A 20,563-nucleotide genomic window follows, 5' to 3' on the forward strand; every position below is an offset into this window, starting at 1 on the left:
ATTTGATGGACAAGTGTCTTTTTTCAACTGTATAAGCTATGATATTATGATAATAACAGAGGCTGCTTTGGGCAAAATATTTCCTATGTCACGTACTGTAAAGGTTTGATTATTCTGGTCTGGGGTAAGTCACCAAGTACGTGTGGCGTCATTTTAAAGTCCTAGCCAGTTTATCTGCCCTGTTCGTGGGAATAGACATCGGCTGAGGATGACAAGATGCTCTAGATTTCCTCACTTACAGACTCGCCTATAACTTGAATTGGATTCTGCCTGTAAAAGTTAGCGGCCCGTTGAAGGCAGCGTGTTCACATTGCAGAGTATAACACCCTCCATTTATCTTACAGCCTTTATGGACAAGATTTCATTTCATGGACAGTTCAGGGATTGATCTCCGAGCTTACAATATTGTAGACGTCTCTGCATCACAGAGAGAAACAAAAACTGATATTCTGAATATCTTTCCAGTATTTTTTCTCATAAAGGGGCAGTGCAATAACCAATGCAGCTGTGTGGGGCCCTGGAGACCAGCATTGGGCCCCAATTTGTGGAGGAACCTGCTGTTAAAACTGGTGAACCAGGGGGAAGGAAGGACGAAGACCCTCGTCCTCTCTATCCAGTCTTGGTTCTACCGCCATCTTCCTAGTTCGGTTTCTTCCCCTCCTGTTTAGCCATGTCACGTCACACCAAGAGTCAGCGTATAGGATTAGGGGGGCCCATGACATAACTGAGCTTAAGACCCCAATAAATGCCACAACTGACCTCAAAGTGTAATATTATCATAAGGTCAGGGGTCAGGAACTCAATATTGGTAGGAATAAGTGATGAGTTGAACAGAACTGCAATGCATCGGGGATCAGGGTCCCAATGTCCAAACCCAGACTTCAGCCTAAAGTTTTAGTTTGGCATTTGGGCTCAACACCAATAGCACCAATTGTACGTGATAACCCTTTAAATGCCACCGCAAAGCCATTTTCCCTAGGATGGTTACTGTCCAATGAAGTCAAGGTTCGCTTTGCTAATGACATTTAAAGGGTTATCGCCTGCGATCAGTGCTGGGTGTTATCAATCTTTTTGGGTTAGGGTTCTTGAACCGAGCTTAGGTTCAAGGTTCGGCCGAACTTGCTAAACCCTAACCTGAATGGGTCTGCTCATTCCTAGTCACAAATTTTTCATCTTCGTTCCTAAAAAAGGGAAAAGGAAATGCTGAGCACTGCGCTAGGCTTTCTCCTAAATAGGCAATACAAAGCTAGACAGCGCCCTCTAAGGTAGACTAATGTATAATGTTATACCATCACCGCACCTCAGGTGGGGGTTTACCATTGTAATTCTTGTTGGATCACCTTAATACGATCCCTTGAAATGGATGCCCAACGATCGACTGACCGCGCGTGCTCGTTCGATACACGTTTGGTTGGGTTCCGTGTTTTGAGTGCTAACAAGTGGTAACCGGAACCGCGCCAGGGGATCGTAGGAAATGTAGTTTGGGTTCGCGCAATAGATTGTTCGGTTAGGATGACGTGTTTCGAAGTTGAACTACTACTTCCTTCAATGGATCCTTTTGGAACTGAAGCACTGATGTCGAGGTGGACAGTCTAAGCCATCTCCGGCACTCACATTGATGATACCTGAGCGCTGTACTCAGCTATTTCAAATGTTCTCATAATATTTAGTGGAATGTCAAGACACATGGTCCTCTACCAGCCCATTAATCAGTGAGAACATGACCCCTGTTATTATGATCAGTTGGGTTTCCAGCTGTTGACCCCCAGTGACCAACTCTCACCTGTGGATGGAAGACAACAATCAAATTTGGAACAATCCCTTTAAGGATGGCTCCATCTGTATGTACTTTTTCCCAAGCCGGTGCTCTGTGTGTCGTATAAACTTAAGAATTTTTTTTGAGTCCTTGCTGCCAAGAAAGGGGTTAACGGCTAGAGATAAACTATGCCCATAACAGTAAAAATGCAAAAAAAGTGTCTTATTCTCGTTTATCTATAAACATAACATCCGTAGTTCAGGGCTGACTCCTCGGTAAATTTACCAAACAACAATGTAGATAATGTACATTGTGACTGTTCATTCAACTCCGAGCTGCTGCGGTGACAGACTGCGGAGTATGGCGGGAGGAATTAGTCTGTGTGGCGTCCGCGGGCGAGAAGCAGTAAAGCGCAGTTCAATTTAGATAAATGTTAAACGCTTCATCCTCAAGCAAAAAAAAAAAAAAAAAAAGTTAAACCTTAACGCACTCCCAAACCGAGGAGATGTAGAGTCTGCGAGGAAGAGCGGACGGCCTTCAGCGCCTTTCACCGCAGTGAGGAAACGGCTGACGGATGGGGTTTTGTTACTGCTCACTAAAGAAATACGACCCGATTTTACGGCGTCTGGATGATTGTTCGACTTTAAGGTCTTGTTTAACCCTTTGGATCTTTAGACAGATTTCTGCTAGGTATAAATGATGGCATTTTTTTATTTGGAAAATTTATGGATCGAGATTTCCATGTTGGTATTTGGAATATGCCATTTCGTTTTAGGTCTGGGTCACCTCATATGTGCTGAATCACTTGACTTGAATGCTGCTGTGCATTTACAAGAATTGAAATAGCGCTAAAAGATGATCATTATTGGACCCAAAAAAGTTCAGGTCCGGGTAAGATTGGCTGAACCCGAACTTGAAATTATGGTAGGTTTTGGGTTTGGCACCAGTCATGGGTGCTAAAGCCCAACAAGGGATCCTACCCAAAATGGCAGCATTCACCACTTTGCTTTAAAGAGTTAACACACACAAATGGTGATGGGGAGGTGACCCGAACGTCTGCACAAATACCAATCAGAAAATTACATTGTTCTTTTCTAAAAAAAACCCCAGATGGATTGTGGCGCATCGGCACCAGGCATGTGACAGAAATCAGACAACCCGACGGATTCGGACAAACGGCGGTATTTAAAAATAAAATTGTGTCGCAAGATCAGCACTCACATGCACCAGGAAGAAGAAGGTGAACTCCGGCGGACCTCGGCGCAGCAGCGACACATGCAGGAAATTGGCCGCACGAGCTTAGTGAATCCCGGCAGACCCGAATCCTCGTCGGTCAATGCACCACGGGATTGCGACAGGACCGGGTAAGTAAATTTGCCCCATTGGTCCACGGATTCCGGCCAGAATTTTCTCTGTAGTCCTCACCATTCCCAAGTTATTAATGCCAATATTTTCAGTTTCCTGCTGTCGACAGGGATATCCAAGATGTTGCTCCAGCTAAGGATCACTAATCTAACAGTAGAGAACCTAGTTAGCCAAATTCCAAGGTATTTTCATCATTCAATTTACTTAAATGCCCCTAGTGTCGAATGGGTGATCCTGCACTGGAGAAGACAGTCTGGCTCCGCCTATCTGACAACAGAGAGATGCAAATAATGACGTTGGCAGCTCCAGAATAATGGGGGCTAGAGAGAAATTTCCGACTACACTTGGATCAATGAGTTGAAGGTCGTGTATGTCCACTTTAATTTATTTTGTTCCAACACCAGACCCTCAAATAAATGCAAAACTTCCTAAAATGGACTCCAGACCATGACCTCTAAAAACGGATACTCAGAATCAGACCTTCTTAACTTATACAGACCCCCTAAAGAGCAGGTACTCCTTAGCTATAGGGGACCAGAGTTAACCAATGTCAACCACAGTTTAATTCTCTAAATACATACAAATTACACTATCCTAAACTGATAAACACCAGTCAATATATATAAACCCACGACTAGATCCTAGGGCAGTGTAGGGGAAAACTGATATATTTCACATAGCGCCAACACAGCAATTTTAGCAGGAAATTATTGTTGCCTGCTCTGTCGCACTTTGCAATCGTATTGGCATCCTGAGGGCACAAATACAGTAGAATGAAGGAGGCGAAGTTCAGATTATCCAGGATGTGGCACTGAATGCGGCAAGTCCAGGGCTGTCTGTCAAACTCTGTGTTGGGGCGAATGCTTGAGTGCCCTCAGAGAGGCAACTGTGCCATAGGTTTGCCATTACTGCCCTACGGTAAATACAAACACCCTACATAAAGATGTAAGTAAACCGAAGAACAGGTCCTTTATTACTAATACAAGAAGATCCCATACTAGTACTACGCTTTCCAAAATGAATATAGACCCATTTAATATATTATATACCCCACACCAAATTATGCCTTTGGTAGCATCCAAAACTGATGAGGACCACATGAATGAGAATTTAGTAGGATTCTTTGGCTGGAAGACTCATCATTCACGGATAACCTTATGTAGGGTAAGGGCACGATACATAATCCTTGATCAAAGTGAAGGAACGTTCCAGAATGGTGGGGGATAAAGAGACATTTCCAACTACACTAGGATCACTGGGTTGACGGGTGGTGTAACTTACTTTTTAATAAATTTAGACCCCAGATCGGTTGCAAAAAAATTCTAAATATGGACCCCACTCCATGGCCTCTAAAAAAGCCTCTTTACTAAAATAGGCCCTCTAAATAAATGTATCGAAACTTCAGAGCAGATTCTCATTAGCCTTTGGAGACCAGACTTAACAAAGACGGTCCTCCTTAAAGACCCTTCACCATCTTCTTGGACATTCTTGGAGAGTCCTCATACATGGACAACCTTCGGTAGGGTGAGGGCACCATACATGCCCCTTGACCAAGGTGAAGGGACGTCAGGCTAGTCTTCTGTACTTACAGAACCTACTAGGCCAAATCTGAAACCACTGGACCATTGTCCCCAAACATTCTTACAGCCCAGACCATTGTAGGTTCCCGATTTTTATTAAGTGCCTTTACCGTGACGGAAAATACCCTGAAACCTCAAACAGAACTGTTATGACAGAACCTGGAAAAAATATTAGCAATGCGTTCGGCGGAATTAAAACTTGGCAGCGCGTAAATATCTTCTCATTCCGAATGCAGATGGTTTATTTAACCCCTTGCTGCACCGAGGGGATGGAGGAGGCGCTGGGACTGAGAAGCTGGGATCGGATCCCTGTACATTTGTCATTATTTGATGAAGCGTCTGCCAGTATGAATAGCAAAAATTACACGCATAAATAACTCGACTGTATTTATAGGCACAATAAGGACACCCGGCGCCGGCTCCGCTATAGTATGTGATCTGTACTTGGTAAATTACACAGCGGCTTCAATCTCTTCACTCTAATGTCACTGCATTTAAAAGTCATTATGTATGCGATGCCAGCCGCGCCACGTACACAAATCCAATCCGTGGCCACTGTAGCAATGTTCTATTTTTCATTGCTAGCCAGAGAATTTAATGTACATTACTGCTTCCCTTCAGGAAAGGGTTTTTAATTTTTGTTTTTTTTTTCATATTTTACTTTTTGCATGACTTGACTTGCACTTAAAGGAACACTGCAGGAAAAACAAATTCATTGAATAATCAAGTTTTGGAAAATTAAAATTAAAATTAAAAAAAATCCTAAAATGTGTAAAATGCATAGGATTTTATATGTGATTGGATACAATGGGGCACATTTACTTACCTGGTCCTGCGATCCCGATCCGGAATGTCCGATGAAGGTGAAGTCCGGCGCGATTCATGAAGATCGTGCGCCCAATTTCCTGCATGTGTCACTTCCCCGCTCAGGTCCGCTGGAGTTCACCTTCTTCTTCCCGGTGCATGTGAGTGTATGACTTGCGACACAATTAGAATTTTAAATCCCGTGCTCAGTCTGAATCAGTCGGGTTGTCCGATGGCCACACCCCCCGTTTTGTGTTGCATGAAATTCGGCGCCAAAAACCCCTGTTAAATGCGGCACAAATCGGAAATATTCGGGAAACCCGACGGAAATGCTGCGTGCGGACCTTTGGTAAATGTCCCCCATTGATTCATGGCTTGGCGAACCCCCTAGCAATCAGCCTGTTTTTGGCCAAGTGATTGAGCAAATATCTTTTCTAGGATGGGATAAGGAGAACTCTTACCTCACCCGCTCTCACTTCTCCAGCTCGTCCACATGGCATCACTCACTGTGTCTCTCTTCTCACAATCTGTGCCCAATGACAGAGACATGGAGAGGAGAAGGGGAGGGGGCAGGATGAGTCTTCTATTACAGCTCCTCCTATTCAGCAGAGCTCAGACGTGTAAAGAAAGAGAGTCTGCACACAGTACAAAAGTAAGTAGTAGGACTGCTGATCACTTGATGAACATTCAGGCATTATCCACATCGCAGTTAAGACAAATGGCCAACCTATGTTAAAACCCATTCTACCATCAAAATCTAGCATGATAAACCTCATAGATCCAGGTACTGTGACTCTCCTAACTTTACTATATTTGTTATTCATGGCCTCCTTCCTTCTGAAATCAACTTTTAAAATCATATTAAAGATCCAGAAGCCCCTCTGTGCAGCAGTTTCACAGGCTGTTACACTGTACACGAGCAATACCTGCTCCACTGTGTGCTGATTCTTCCTGTACTGCAGTGAGATTACTGTGAGATCCTTCTCCCGTGACCAGGGCAGGAGCAGGAGAAACTATAACAATATCAAAAGACTCCAGACTCCGCAGTGGCTGACTTCTTTCATCCGTGGGCAGATGGGATTGAGTTAAGAATACAGTAGTTAGTAGAAGAGATCATCAACAATTGGGCACCAGGGAGAATAAATATGTGGTTCCACGTACATATAGGAGTAAGATAGTTTTGTATTGAGGTGTAATATCAACATGGCGCTTGGAAGACCCATTTGGACTATTGTGCTCTCCATATACCATCAGGAAACAGGTTCCATAGTGGACTGTGAATTGATTTACTAGGGAAGTATATAAAACCACTTTGAGGGAAATTTACTGTGAGGCATGAGGATTACGGACGCCCCTTACTGTAAAATAGAAGGATGTGAACTCACCTTGGAGATCTGTGACCTGTAGAAAAGCTCTAAGCTGGTGGTAATCATGATAAATTGCTGAAAAAGAACCTAGTAATGGACATGTCTAGCAACATTAGCCGCATCTGACACAATGGCCGGCTGATTGGTAGGTAGAAGCAGAGAGGAGGGGGGGTCCGAGAATCGTGCACTGCGCCAGCAGGGAGAGGCCGTCACATACATGGAGGAGATATTCTAGGAAGCTAGATGTGAGTTATTCACTGACCCAAGGAAGGTGAAAAAAACTTTTTATTTGCAATCAAATATTTATTTTATATTTATTAATATTAATTCATTATTACCCTTTCCTTCATGACTCTTTTTGCAGCTGTTGTGAGTCTATTTTTTGCCGCACATTGGGGCACATTTACTTACCTGTCGCATCCGTCGATGGAATGTCCGCCGAGGATTCGGAGCTGCCACGATTCACTTACAGTGTGCGCCCGATTTCTTAAATGTGTCGCTTCCCCACTCAGGTCCGCCGGAGTTCACCATCTTCTTCCTGGTGTATGTGAGTCGGGTTGTCCGACGGCCACGTCCCCCGATTTGTGTCGCATGAAAGCCGGCGCCAATGCGCCACAATCCGATCGTGTGCGACACAATTCCCTTTCAGGGCAAATCCCTGATTCAGGGCAAATCAGAAGTAAATGTGCCCCATTGGGTCTTTGTAGTCTCAGCTCTTTGTCAAATGCAGATTTTTTCTTTTTTGACTTATTAGGCGCAAATTTGAAAAAAGGCGCACATTTTTGTGTAACTCATACCATTACTTTTCCTAGGCGTGATCGGACTGGAATACTTTTGCGCAATTATTTGCGGCATTGTAGGCACAAATCAGTTTTATATAAAGGCACAAACATCTGGAAGTGGGGGAAATACAAAGACAAATTAGGTGCAAACCAGGAAACTCCAACACTGCTGGAAAAAGGTGCAAAAAATTGCAAAAAATACCCCACCGTGTACAAAAAGTCATTAAAATACTACCAAAAAACACACATCAGACTAAGGCTACATTCACACGGACGTATGAAAACGGCCGTATACGTACCGTTTTTTTACGGGTTACATACGGCCACATTCATTTCAATGGACAATACGTTCAACCAGTTATATTGCCGTTTATGACACTGTAGTGTAACGTACCGTATACTAGCCGTATAAAAATATAGAGCATGTCCTATTTTCTCCCGTATTTCAGTTCCGTATGCCCTAGAGGTCTATGGGCACGTATAAAATACAGGTTAAATACGTGCTGCATACGGATGAAAAACGTCACGTATATACGGGCTCATACGGCCTGTAAATACGGGACTGTAGAATTCATACGGTCGTGTGAATGTAGCCTAAGATAAATATGCCCCTATATATGGTGAAGGTAGAGGTTAACATAAGATAGTATAGCAACACAGAATTTACTAATGTACCACGAAAATCCATCCTGATAAACCAGGGACATTACTCATAGATCCAGGCACCGTGACCGTGGTAATCTTATTATACTTGTTATCCATGGCCTCCTTCCTTCTAAAATCAATTTTTAAAATTAAGCTAAAGAGCCATTCTGTTCTGCAGATTCACAGGATGTAACACTGTGCAGGAGAACTTCCCCCTCCCCCTGAGGGGGAAATGCTGAACGTGGCGTGTCACAACAATTTCCACATTCACATGGGGCATGGACATGCATGGAAAAAAACTTGGCTCTACAGAGGCTACTTGGGGTGTGGAGTAGCCTTATCCCCTGAGGTTACTACACACCCCAGTATATATGTAAATAACATAAAGATAAAATAAAGTATAAAAACATATTAGGGATTAGTTTGAACTGGGAAATCTACTGTCAGGATCTATTGAATAAGTAGATTCCTAATGGTATATTTCATTTAAAGGGATTGGCCACTTTACCTCATGTTTTTGTAATGTGTGTGCAAGGGGGATGTGGGGGTAGGATATGAGGTAATTTACCAATATACATCTAGTAATAGTTCTGCTATGCTTTCTTGATATGTAAAATGAAGCCTTTTACCTCATGATTTTTTCATATGTAAAGTGAAGCCTCCCGTCTTTTACCTCATCAGCCAGAGATTCCTGACCATAAAATGGCCGCAGATGGAGGGTCATGTGATGTCTATCTGTCCATGAGCTATCCCCCTGACAGGACCTTAATCTTATATTCATGAATAAGGTCCTGGCATGACGATTGTTCATGGACAGAGATCACATGACCCTCCATCTGCGGCCATTTTATATTCAGGAATGTCTAATTGATGAGGTAAAATAACAGGAGGATTCACTTTACATATCAAGAAAACGGAGCAGAACTATTACTAGATGTATATCGGTAAATTACCTCATATCCTTCCCCTCACACATTTCCTAAAACATGAGGTAAAGTGTCCAAACCCTATAGGTATAATACACCAGTGAGAGAAGGTGTATTATTTACCTCAGAGATATGTCGCCATCACTATTAACCCTCGCTCATTACCTCAGTCCTTAAATTTTTACAGCATAAGGAGAACATATGAACCGACGTTGCGTGTGGGGGGGAGGGGGGAATTGTTGGCAATCTCGCTAATTTAAATAATGATTACATATGTAAATTGCTGCCTAATTTAAAGAAAATACCTCAGCGAGGGGAAAGACCTTTCATTTTCAGCTCATCAATTTTAATGCATAAAGTCTCAAGTCATTAAAATCCTCTCGGCTCCCTCTTTGCCGGGCTATGGTTAGCGCCATGCACCGGAGCCCGTAATTGCTTGTTATATTTCTGTTAGCGATGATTGTAAATCAGACGGAAGCTCCTATACTGAATAAATAAAGAGACACAAAGAAAATGTTAATGGGCGAAAAACCTGCAGCACTCTGTAGCTCAATGTCAGGCCTTCTACCATGAATCTGGAATTACACTTGCGCGGCGTCTTGAGAAACTTTATAGACTTTCGTGAAAGGTTGAAAGATGTGAAGGAAGATCCATATTTCTCAAAAATTCCTATTACAATTCTGGATTTAACACTGAAAACGACTTAGACCAGTCATTCTCTTTGTCTAATTGCGTCCCGGAGACTTGAGTAGACAGTTCTGTAGATGACGATATCATTAAAATGGTCCAGCGGCGATGTAGGAGGGGGTTGAACTTGAAGGAGGCAGTGACTTGATTAACAAATTTTGTTAATGAAGTACTTTGGTCGTTTTTTATAATTCCTTCTATTCCCCCACTAGAAATAATTCTTCTAGAGCCTTGATCCATCACCCCAGTTGTGTGCACAAAGTAGAATACCTCCCTACTGCCTCCACACTATATAACATTCCCTTAATGTGCCCCATAGACAGTATAATACCCTCTATCTGTGCCCCCAACATTATATAATGACCCCTACCTGTGACCCCCCCAACACTGTGGTATTCCCCCTTTCTGTGAACCACACACACTGCATAATTTCCCATTCCTGTCCTCCCTAAAATGTAAAATACCCCCTTCCTGTGCCCCAACACTGTATAATGCCCACTTCCTGTACCCCCACACTGCATAATGCCACATTTCTGTCTACCCTACAGTGTATAATGCCCCCTTCCTGTGCCCCGACACTGTATAATGCCCACTTCCTGCTCCCCCACACTGCATAATGTCCCATTCCTGTCCCCCCTACATCATGAAATGCCCCCTTCCTGTACCCCAACACTATATAATGACCACTTCCTGTGCCCCCACACTGCATAATGCCCCATTCCTGCCTCCCCCTACAGTGTATAATGCCCCCTTCCTGTGCCCCAACACTGTGTAATGCCCACTTCCTGTGTCCCCACACTGTATGGTAACCTCTTCCTGTTTCACCACACTGCATAATGCCCCATTCTTGCCCCGCTACAGTGTATAACGTCTCCCTGTGCCCCCACACTGTATAATCTGTACCCCATAGATTGTGTAGTGCCCCTTTCTTGTGCCCTACACTGTAAAATACCCCCTTCTTGAATCCGCCCACACTGTATAATGCCTACTTACTGTGCCCCCACATAATAATGCCCTTATCCTGTGCCCTAAACTGTATAATGCTCCCTTCCTGTGCCCCCCACACTGTATCAAGCTATCTTCCTCTGCCTCCCACATTTTATAATGCCCCTTTTTCTGTGTCACCTACCCTTTATCATGCCCTCTTCCTATGACCCCCACTTTGTATAATGCTCCATTCTTGTCACTCCCCCATTGTATAATGCCCCCCCCCCCCACACACACACTGGGGCAGATTTATCAAGCTGTCTGAAAGTCAGAATATTTCTAGTTGCCCATGGCAACCAATCACAGCTCCCCTTTAAAATATTCATGAGCACTGGTAAAATGAAAGCTGAACTGTGATTGGTTGCCATGGGCAACTAGAAATATTCTGACTTTCAGACAGCTTGATAAATCTGCCCCACTGTGTAATGTCCCATTTTCTGTTGAGCCTTCATCATAAAATCCAGAACTGTTATGCCCAATCTGTGATTGTTGGAAGGTACGGTATACCATATATAGGGATAGTAAGAGAATATCAGGTGGCTCCGGGCACCCAGTTATAGTGTCAATGATAACAGTGCAGCCCCCTGGACTGTATTGTCCTAGTATTTCAAGTATTAAGGAGGATATAGAGACAAGGGTAAATACACTGTCCCCCCAGCAGGCAGAGATGGTCCCTAGCTACTCATGTGATGCTGTGCTGATGCATCACAAAATTGTTGGCAGATAGTGCAGACATAGAGGAATCTACTCATGATAAGAGCAGACAAGACTGTACTATATACACTGTTTTTAGGAAAGGGGGTGCAGGGCTGGCAGGGCCGGATTAAAGGAGGGGCTCCTGGGGCTCCAGCCCCGGGGCCCCCACCACTTTCATTTTTAAGGGGCCCCCACCAATTTCCAACAGTCAGCAACTCAGCTGTGTGCAATGCGCAGCGGCCCGTGGCCGCCCGCAACAAACATACAGGTCTACGATGTCACCTGTGTCAGTGAGACACAGCTGCCTTCGCTGGGGGGAATTCGCCGAGATCGCCATTTTCTACAGGGGACTGGTGGCTAAAGTCTACATCGGGCTGGTGGCTGTATACTAAAGGGGTCTGGCAGGCTTTATACTACAGGGGGCTGGCAGGCTACATACTACAGGGGGCTGGCAGGCTACATACTGCAGGGGGCTGGCAGGATATATACTACAGGGGGCTGGCAGGCTATGTACCTCCAAAAACATTGTTGGAAGGTCCCCCACCAGTTTGCGCCCAAGGGCCCCCACCACCCTTAATCCGGCCCTGAGGGCTGGACACAACTAAAATATGTGAACCCTGCCTAAAGTGTTTGCAAAGGATTATAAAGACTTGTTACACAAAAACAAGGTCACATGACAAGGGCTGGGGGGTTACACCAAGCCCTTCAGCACAAGGACAGCAGCAGGAGATGAGTATGTTGATTTTTTATTGGGAACTATAAGTTGCCAGAAGGTTGATCAGGTCGGGGAGATAAATGTGCATGAAGTGGATCGTATGAGGCAGCAGCGGAAGATGAGTGTGCTGATCCAGTTACAGAAAGTAATCTTCCCATGAAGACAAGGCTGCGGGACAAGAGCCGTTATAGGAAATGCAATTACATGGAGCCAATAAGTTGTTGTGAATGATGAAAGCAGCAAGTAATGAGAGAAAGTAACTTGTCCATAGAGACTGAGATACACGTCTAACGATCTACCTTTCTAACATCTATCTAGCTCTATCTTTTCAAGAATCTCTTATGTATCCACTATATCCTTTATCTATTTCAGCTAACTGATGATCTAACTGATTCGGACTGAGCGTGGGATTTAACTTTCAAATTGTGTCGCAAGACAATGCACTTACATGCACCAGGAACAAGAAGGTGAACTCCGGTGGACCTGAGCGGGGAAGCGACACATGCAGGATATCGGGCGCACGATCTTAGTGATTCGCGGCAGACAATGCACTTTTAGGGAACTTCGTCGAACACGCAAGTAAATGTGCCCCCATATCTTACCTGTCTATTGACTTTACGGGCCAAATTTATCACAGATTGAAGTTATCAGGAGAACATTAATGACATATAGTATGTAGTACTGTACAGGTGATGATCTGCTCCATCATGAAGAGGACTTCTTTACGATTTCTCCCGGCCATGGTTTATCTCTGATGAATTCATAGTCAAATGTCTTCAGCTCCATGCAGGACATCACCACATGGTGCCATAAAATGGCCGAAGGTGGAGGGTCATGTGATCTCTATCTGTCGCCAGACAGAGATCACATGACCCTCCATCTCCGGCCATTTTATGGACAGGAATCTCTGGCTCATGAGGTAAAAAACAGGAGGATTCACTTTGCATATCAAGAAAGCGGAGCATAAGTAGTAATAGATGTATATCAGTAAATTACCCAATATCCTGCCCCCACACTTACACATTACAAAACACATGAGGTAAAGCCATAGTAGAGGGCTGTTTTAAGGCAATATGCCAGTATTTAAATATATACATACAGGCAGTCCCCGGATTACGTACAAGATAGATTCTGGAGGTTTGTATAGGAGTATCTCATACACACAGGCTGCAGGGGTCGCCAGCACCAGGAAGCACATGGGGGAGCCATTACACCATTATACCTCACACCATTATACAGGCTGTCAGTCATGAGTATAGGAGTATCTCATACACACAGGCTGCAGGGGGCACCAGCACCAGGAAGCACATGGAGGAGCCATTACACCATTATACCTCACACCATTATACAGGCTGTCAGTCATGAGTATAGGGGTATCTCATACACACAGGCTACAGGGGGCGCCAGCACCAGGAAGCACATGGAGGAGCCATTAGACCATTATACCTTACATTATTGTACAGGCTGTCAGTCATGTCTATAGGAGTATCTCATACACCCATTGGCTGCAGGGGGCGCCAGCAAGGAGAGCGGGTCCGCAGCAAGAGGGGCTGCAGGTCAGAGCAGCGGCAGGGAGCAGCAGGCCAGCCAGGCAGTCGTGGACTCCGGCAAGATTAAGCCCTGATTCAGCCCCAAGCACTTGGCGCAGGCTCGGGAGCCCCTCCGGGGACCAGCACCACCATCAGAGGCTCGGGCTCCTACCATGGGAGGAATCAGCGTGAGCGGCTAAGTGCAGAAGGTGGGGGAGGCCATTCCTGGGCTACATGGAGGCGGCGCTCTTCACCCTGTTCGTCACCGATGGATGTCGAGGGTGCTGCGGCTGTGTCTCCTGGGGAGGTGGCGGTTGATTTCTGGGTGTAGTTCTGAAGAATGGCGGCCTAGTGCATCATAGTTTCCAGGGGGGGCTGGTAGAGGGAGCGCATGTCGAGCAGTGCAGATGGTATTCATGGAAGCAGGTTTGGGATGGAGGGGGACCTCCCATGGAGTTACAAAATGCTTTAGAAAAGGAAAGGGGAAGAAGGGAGGGGGGGCTGACGCTGGTGATCCTCCCCACGATGGCCCCCTTTCTAAGTAGATACCCAAGGGCGGATAAGGCGGCCATTTTGTAAGAGGGTTTTAGAGTGGGTTTTAAGATCCAGCGCCACCACATGTAGTCCCATTTACAATGTGCAATCTGCAGTCGGCGCACCAGTTCCCGGCAGTGGTCGATGCTAAATTGAATAAGGAGGTGGAGCTAGGAAGAATGGCAGGTCTGTTTTCCGACCCACCGATGACGGATTTAGTAGTGTCCCCGTTAGGTGTGGTACCAAAAAAGCCAATAATAAATACTGTCAAATAGACCACCTCTCATACCCAAAAGGAGCGTCGGTCAATGATGGGATACCACCGGAACCATGTTCGGTGGCTTACACGTCGTTTAACACTGCAGTGGCGTGGGTGTGAAAATATGGAAAGGGCGCTTCTTTGGCAAAGACTGATGTTGAATCGGGGTTTCCGATTGCTTTCAGTAAACCAGAGTCAGTGGCTCTTAGGGTGTTACTGGAAGGGGGGATATTACATAGACAGGTGTTTGTTGGTGGGTTGCTCGCTTTCCTGTGTGCTTTTTGAAACATGCCGTTCGTTCTTGGAGTGGATGGTCCAGGACGTGTTGAATGTGCAGTCAGTCATCCATTACCTTGGTGACTTCCTGTGCATAGGGCCAGCATAATCTCGGGTGTGTCATAACCTTTTGAAGAGCGTAGAATGGGTGGCAGAGAAATTTGGGGTTCTGTTGGCTCCAGTTAAGGGGCATGATTGATACAGAGCGGTTAGAGTGTAGGAGTGTAGGTTGCCGGTAAAGAAGGTGGAGGGGTTGAAATGGGAGGTCAGTAGGGCTAAGCGGTTGAAGAACATCAGGTTGAGGGACTTGCAGTCATTATTGGGCAAGCTCAACTTTGCCTGTCGGATTATGCCAATGGGGAGGGTTTTTTGCAGGCGGTTGGCACGGGCAACGGTGGGTGTGTGCTTGACGAGTCATTTTGTAAGGCTTTACAGGGAACATCAGGATTATTTGAAAGTGTGGGGAGGGTTTTTGGGAACATATAATGGCCGTTCTTTGATTCAGGGGGAAGTGGTGGAGAATTTCAATTGGGGGTTGTTCACGGATGCTGCGGGCAGCATGGGTTTTGGGGCGTACTGTGGAAGGGAATGGTGTTTGGGCAGCTAGCCTGAAGAGTGGGTGGAGAAGAGTTTAGTGAGGAATCTAGCCCTGTTGGAGTTATTCCCAATTTTGTTGGCTGTTGAAATTTGGGGGGACCGTTTTCGGGACAAAAAGGTTTGTTTCCATTGCGACAATGAGGCGGTAGTCGAGACGATCAACTCTATTTCTGCTTTCTCTCCGCTGGTTTTCAAATTGTTGCAGCGGTTGGTTCTGCAGTGCTTGCGTTTGAATGTGTGGGTGGTGGCAGTTCATGTTCATGGGGTGGATAACTCAATAGCGGACTCTCTTTCTTGGTTGCAGTGGGAGGATATCCCGTTTCCAGGTTACCTGTGGGAGACGGTATTGGAGCATTAATTCGGGCATCCTTGGGAGAGAGTATTTGGGCGCTACATGGCAGAGTTTCGGAGGAGTGGAGAATGATTGTACAGGATTGGGGGATGGCTTGGTGGATAATGATCGGGTCATTGCGGTGTTATGTTGGTTGGGTAGAGCATCGTGTTTGGGGTGGTTGATGTCAAAGGTTAATGTCTACTTTGGCCTTTACGTTAAAGGTGCAAGGGGTGAGAGATGCTACCAAGGATTTTTGGCACATCAAGCATTGAAGGGGTTTAGAAGGGGTAAGGTTTTGGTGGACAAGAGAAGGCAGGTGTTGTTTGCATTACTTGAGAAGCTGGGCTTTTTGTAAGTCACAATTTGAAGTGGGGCTGTTTAAACTGGCGTTCTCGTGGGCATTCTTTGGGGCATTGAGGATTGGGTAGTTAGTGGCACTTAGCAAGACTAATGTGGGTGGCATTCTTGAGGAAGACGTGAACCTATTGAGCAGGGGAGTAGAATTTTGGGTGCGCCGGTCTAAGACAGATCAGGAGGGTAAGGCGAAGAAGATAATACTGGGTAGAGTGGGGGATTCTGAAGTATGCCTGGTCCAGTGTTTTCGGCAATGGCAGTGTATGAGATCGGGGCTTAGAGAACCAGTGTTGAGACATTTGGATGGCTTGTTTGTTTCTAGGTGTCAGTTCGTGGCAATATTCCGACGGAGTCTGGTGCGATTGGGTTTGGATCCAAACGGTTTTGCCCCTCAATCCTTTAGATTTGGGGCAACAACAGAGGCAGCGAGTTGGAGTTTGGATGCTATGGTGGTGAAGCGTATAGGGAGGTGGGACTTATATTAGACTAGTTTAGTGGTGGTTTGAAGGAGAGGTAGGTAGTATGGAGGGAGCAAATGGAGTTAGAAATGTGTTAGGAGGATGGTGGTGTAATTTTGTTTGGTTGACGGTTTTTTTGCAGGTGACAAGGGCTGACTGGTCTGGATTTTAGGCCTCTCTTACATGTACTGGGGAGTACAGAGGGCAAATATGCAGCCTGAAGGCAGACAGCTGGGTTTCTCCAGAGAATTGGTGACCGTTCGCTGGTTGGGTTTTCGGGGCATGGTGTGGAGAAGGATGTTACCTGAGTTCCACAGGTTTGCTAGAATGGATAAGCCTCCTGATATTTTGGTTTTGCATTTGGGGGGAATGATTTGGGTATTTAGTATCTATCTATCTATGTAGAAACCGAAAATTCAGAGCAGCACAGCAATCCTGGTGGGTGCAAAGTCCAGACTTTCTCATGCTTGAAAAAGGCTCCTTGTGAGCTGAAACGTTGCACATGGAATAAAGACACCCCGTCACTTTGGACACTATCTTGGAGTGCTGCCAGTTTTTTGCATTATATCTCTCTCTCTATGGGGGGACATTAATCATAGAGGGTCTCAGGTTCGCCTATTTTTGCGCCTGGTTTGCTCTTCTTTTTGGCTCTTGATCTATGATGGATCTAGTTCTGCTTAGTAAATGCACTTTGGAATTGTCGCATGTCCCATTTATTTGCGCCTAAATTAGCGCCAACTTTGGCGCAAATTGTTAGATCTCATTTGTGAGCAATAATGAAAGGAGACTGAGAAAATGTGACAGAACGTTCAGGGCTTCATCTCTGCTCAAAAAAACTATTATTGTGATGTAACTGCAGGGACTAAAAGTTACAGAGATGTAAAAAAAAAAAAAAATTCTTGCTGAAATGAGTCTTTGCCTTTTTTATTATAATTTACATGAAATGGAGACTGAAAATATTCTCAGATCTGTACAATAAGACAATAATCACTCCCAGAGATGATCCTATAGACAATGATGAAGCCGTTACTGGTGAAATTTTACATTATAAAACTGCTCCGAAGTATTTTCCATGTTGCATAGAGGGAATTCTTCATTTGGGAACCTAAAATGTATGTTTTTAGTAATGAAAAGGGAAGTTTTTTGGAAGTGCACCTGCTCAGAGGAGGTGCATTTTCTGCCTTTTCATCTCATATCTCATATCTATCTATCTATCTATCTATCTATCTCATATCCAGGGCCGCCGATAGGGCAGTACAACTGGTACTGCCCTATGGGGCCCGGACTCTAAGACACTAGGGGGGGGGGGGCCCGGCCGGTGGGCCGCAGACTGTGCGGTCTGTGCTGCACAATATGTGTGGGGTGGAGGCGCCGGGGGCCGCTGGTTAACCCCTTCCCGACATTTGACGTACTATTACTGCATGGCGGGAGGTGCGTTCCCGCAATATGCGGTAATAGTACGTCAAACTTCTGTCCCCGGCTCCTGAATGGAGCCGGGGCCAGAAGCTGCGGGTGTCGGCTATATATTATAGCCGACACCCTCCTCTAACACCCGCGATCGGAGATTTCTCCGATCGCGGGTGTTAACCCCTAACACGCCGCGGTCGCGGCGCTTACCGGGGGGGTCCCGCTGCTCTGATCGCAGCCCCGGGACTGCCGGTGCCCGGGGCTGCGCGATCTTCTTCCGGGTGCCGGGTCCGTGCCTCCTGGCAGGACCCGGCTGTGACACACTGAGCATGCGCTGTAAAAGTAAAGAAAAAAAAGTTAAAAACACTGAATAAACACAATTTTTAATAAAAATAATAAATTAAATAGAGTTAAAGTCCCCTAAACACAAACATTCCCTATACACATCTAATAAAGTAAAAATACCTGAAAATCACCAAAACCCCCCACATATTTGGTATCACCGCGTCCGTAACAATCTGTACAATAAGTCAGAAACATTATTGGACCCGTACGGTGAACGCCGTAAAAACAAAACCCGAAAAACTCGCCAAAAATATAAATTTTCATAAAATCCCTTTACAAAAATGTTCTAAAAAGTGATCAAAAAAATGTTATGTGCCCCAAAATGGTACCAATTGAAAGAACAACTCAACACGTAAAAAATAAGCCCTAAACTAGCTCTGTCAACCAAAAAATATTAAGGTTAAGTTCCCGAAAAGATGGCGATGCAGAAACAAATGAGATTTCCTCTGTATTAGTTTTTCTCCAGTAAAATTGTAAAAATAAATGAAAAACTATATAAATGAGGTATCACCGTAATCGTAGTGATCTATAGAATGGAAATATTATAGTATTTTTAGTGTATGGTGTACGACCCCCAAAATATACAAAAAAAAGAAACCCCAAATTGACAATTTTCTTTTCCTCCATACATTAAAGAGTTAATAAAATCTCATCGAAAAGCTATAGACCCACTTAAATGAAGTATTTGTAAAGTGCATCTCATGTCGCAAAAAATAAGCCCTTAAATGTCCAAATTGCCAAAAAAATAAAGATTGTATAGCCAATAAAAAGTGACAATGCATAATCTGCTCTGAATGGCGCAGCTCCCCCTCAATGCCCTGGCGTGTGCCCATACAGCAGGTTACCACCACATATGGGGTATTGTTATACGCGGGAGAGATGGGGGATCAAATTTTGAGGAGCGTTTTGGAATTTTATCCACTGAGAATTTGTACATTTTATGAAAAACACATTAATTTAGCCAAATAAAATGTAATTTCGAAATTGCATCCGATTTTGTTTTAACCCCTGTAAACCAATTAAAGGGTTAACAAACTTCATAAAAGTTGTTTTACGTACGTTGAGGGGTGTAGTTTCTATAATGGAGTAATTTATGGGGTTTTACTTTATTTAGGCCTCTCAAAGTGACTTGAAACCTGAGCAGGTCCCTCAATAGCAGGATTTAGCTTTTTTTATGAAAATGTGAAAAATTGCACGTGACGTTCAATAGTATGACTCCTATTGGCAATCTACCAGAAGAGTGTGCCTTGTCGTAGCAACAGGCCTCAAACCCTGTTTGTGAAAGGTCACTGCGGGGGGCAGGAGGCTTGTTCGGTTTTGGGGTGTGTTGGGGCCCAGACACTTTTGCTGTATGGGGCCCCGAATTTCCTGATGGCTGCCCTGCTCATATCTATCTATCTATCTATCTATCTCATATCTATCTATCTCATATCTATCTATCTATCTATCTATCTATCTATCTATCTCCTATCTATCTATCTATCTCCTATCTATCTATCTATCTATCTATCTATCTATCTATCTATCTATCTATCTATCTCCTATCTATCTATCTATCTATCTATCTATCTATCTATCTATCTATCTATCTAGCTGTATTCTCTTCCATGTGGCTCTAGAAGATTCCGGGATGATAAAGTAATCACCAGTTATGAATGTTAAAGACTTTAGCAGAAGAGTGGAAATTAATTGAAGGAGAAGCAGCCATGAGGATCCTTATTTACGGATCACCCTGAGCGCTGACATAAGACCGGGCCGCGGCTCCTCCTGTCCGCATTTACTTATTTTCCTGGAGACGGCAACTGGAAAATTTCTCATAAGCTGCAGAAAGTGATGGTGCAGCCATATGTTTGGGTCATTACAGCGATCCATCTTCTGCTTCCCTCACTGGGATTTATAAGAGGCAGCGGGAAGCAGCGACATACATCTGTGTCTGCCGGAGACATTACTGCGCAGGATGGAGGCAACAAAAGCATTAAATACAATAAATTAATAAAGAGGCAAAATAAAGAGTCACAGATTCTCAGAGATACAACCGCACCGTCCACAGCTCACCAGGGGTAGATACACTGCAAGGAGGGACCTACAGCTATCTATCTATCTATCTATCTATCTATCTATTAATATATCCTAGTATCATGGTATATAAGGCTGAAAAAA

Source organism: Engystomops pustulosus, chromosome 5, assembly GCF_040894005.1.
Source record: "Engystomops pustulosus chromosome 5, aEngPut4.maternal, whole genome shotgun sequence".
NCBI classification, from domain to species: Eukaryota; Metazoa; Chordata; class Amphibia; order Anura; family Leptodactylidae; genus Engystomops; species Engystomops pustulosus.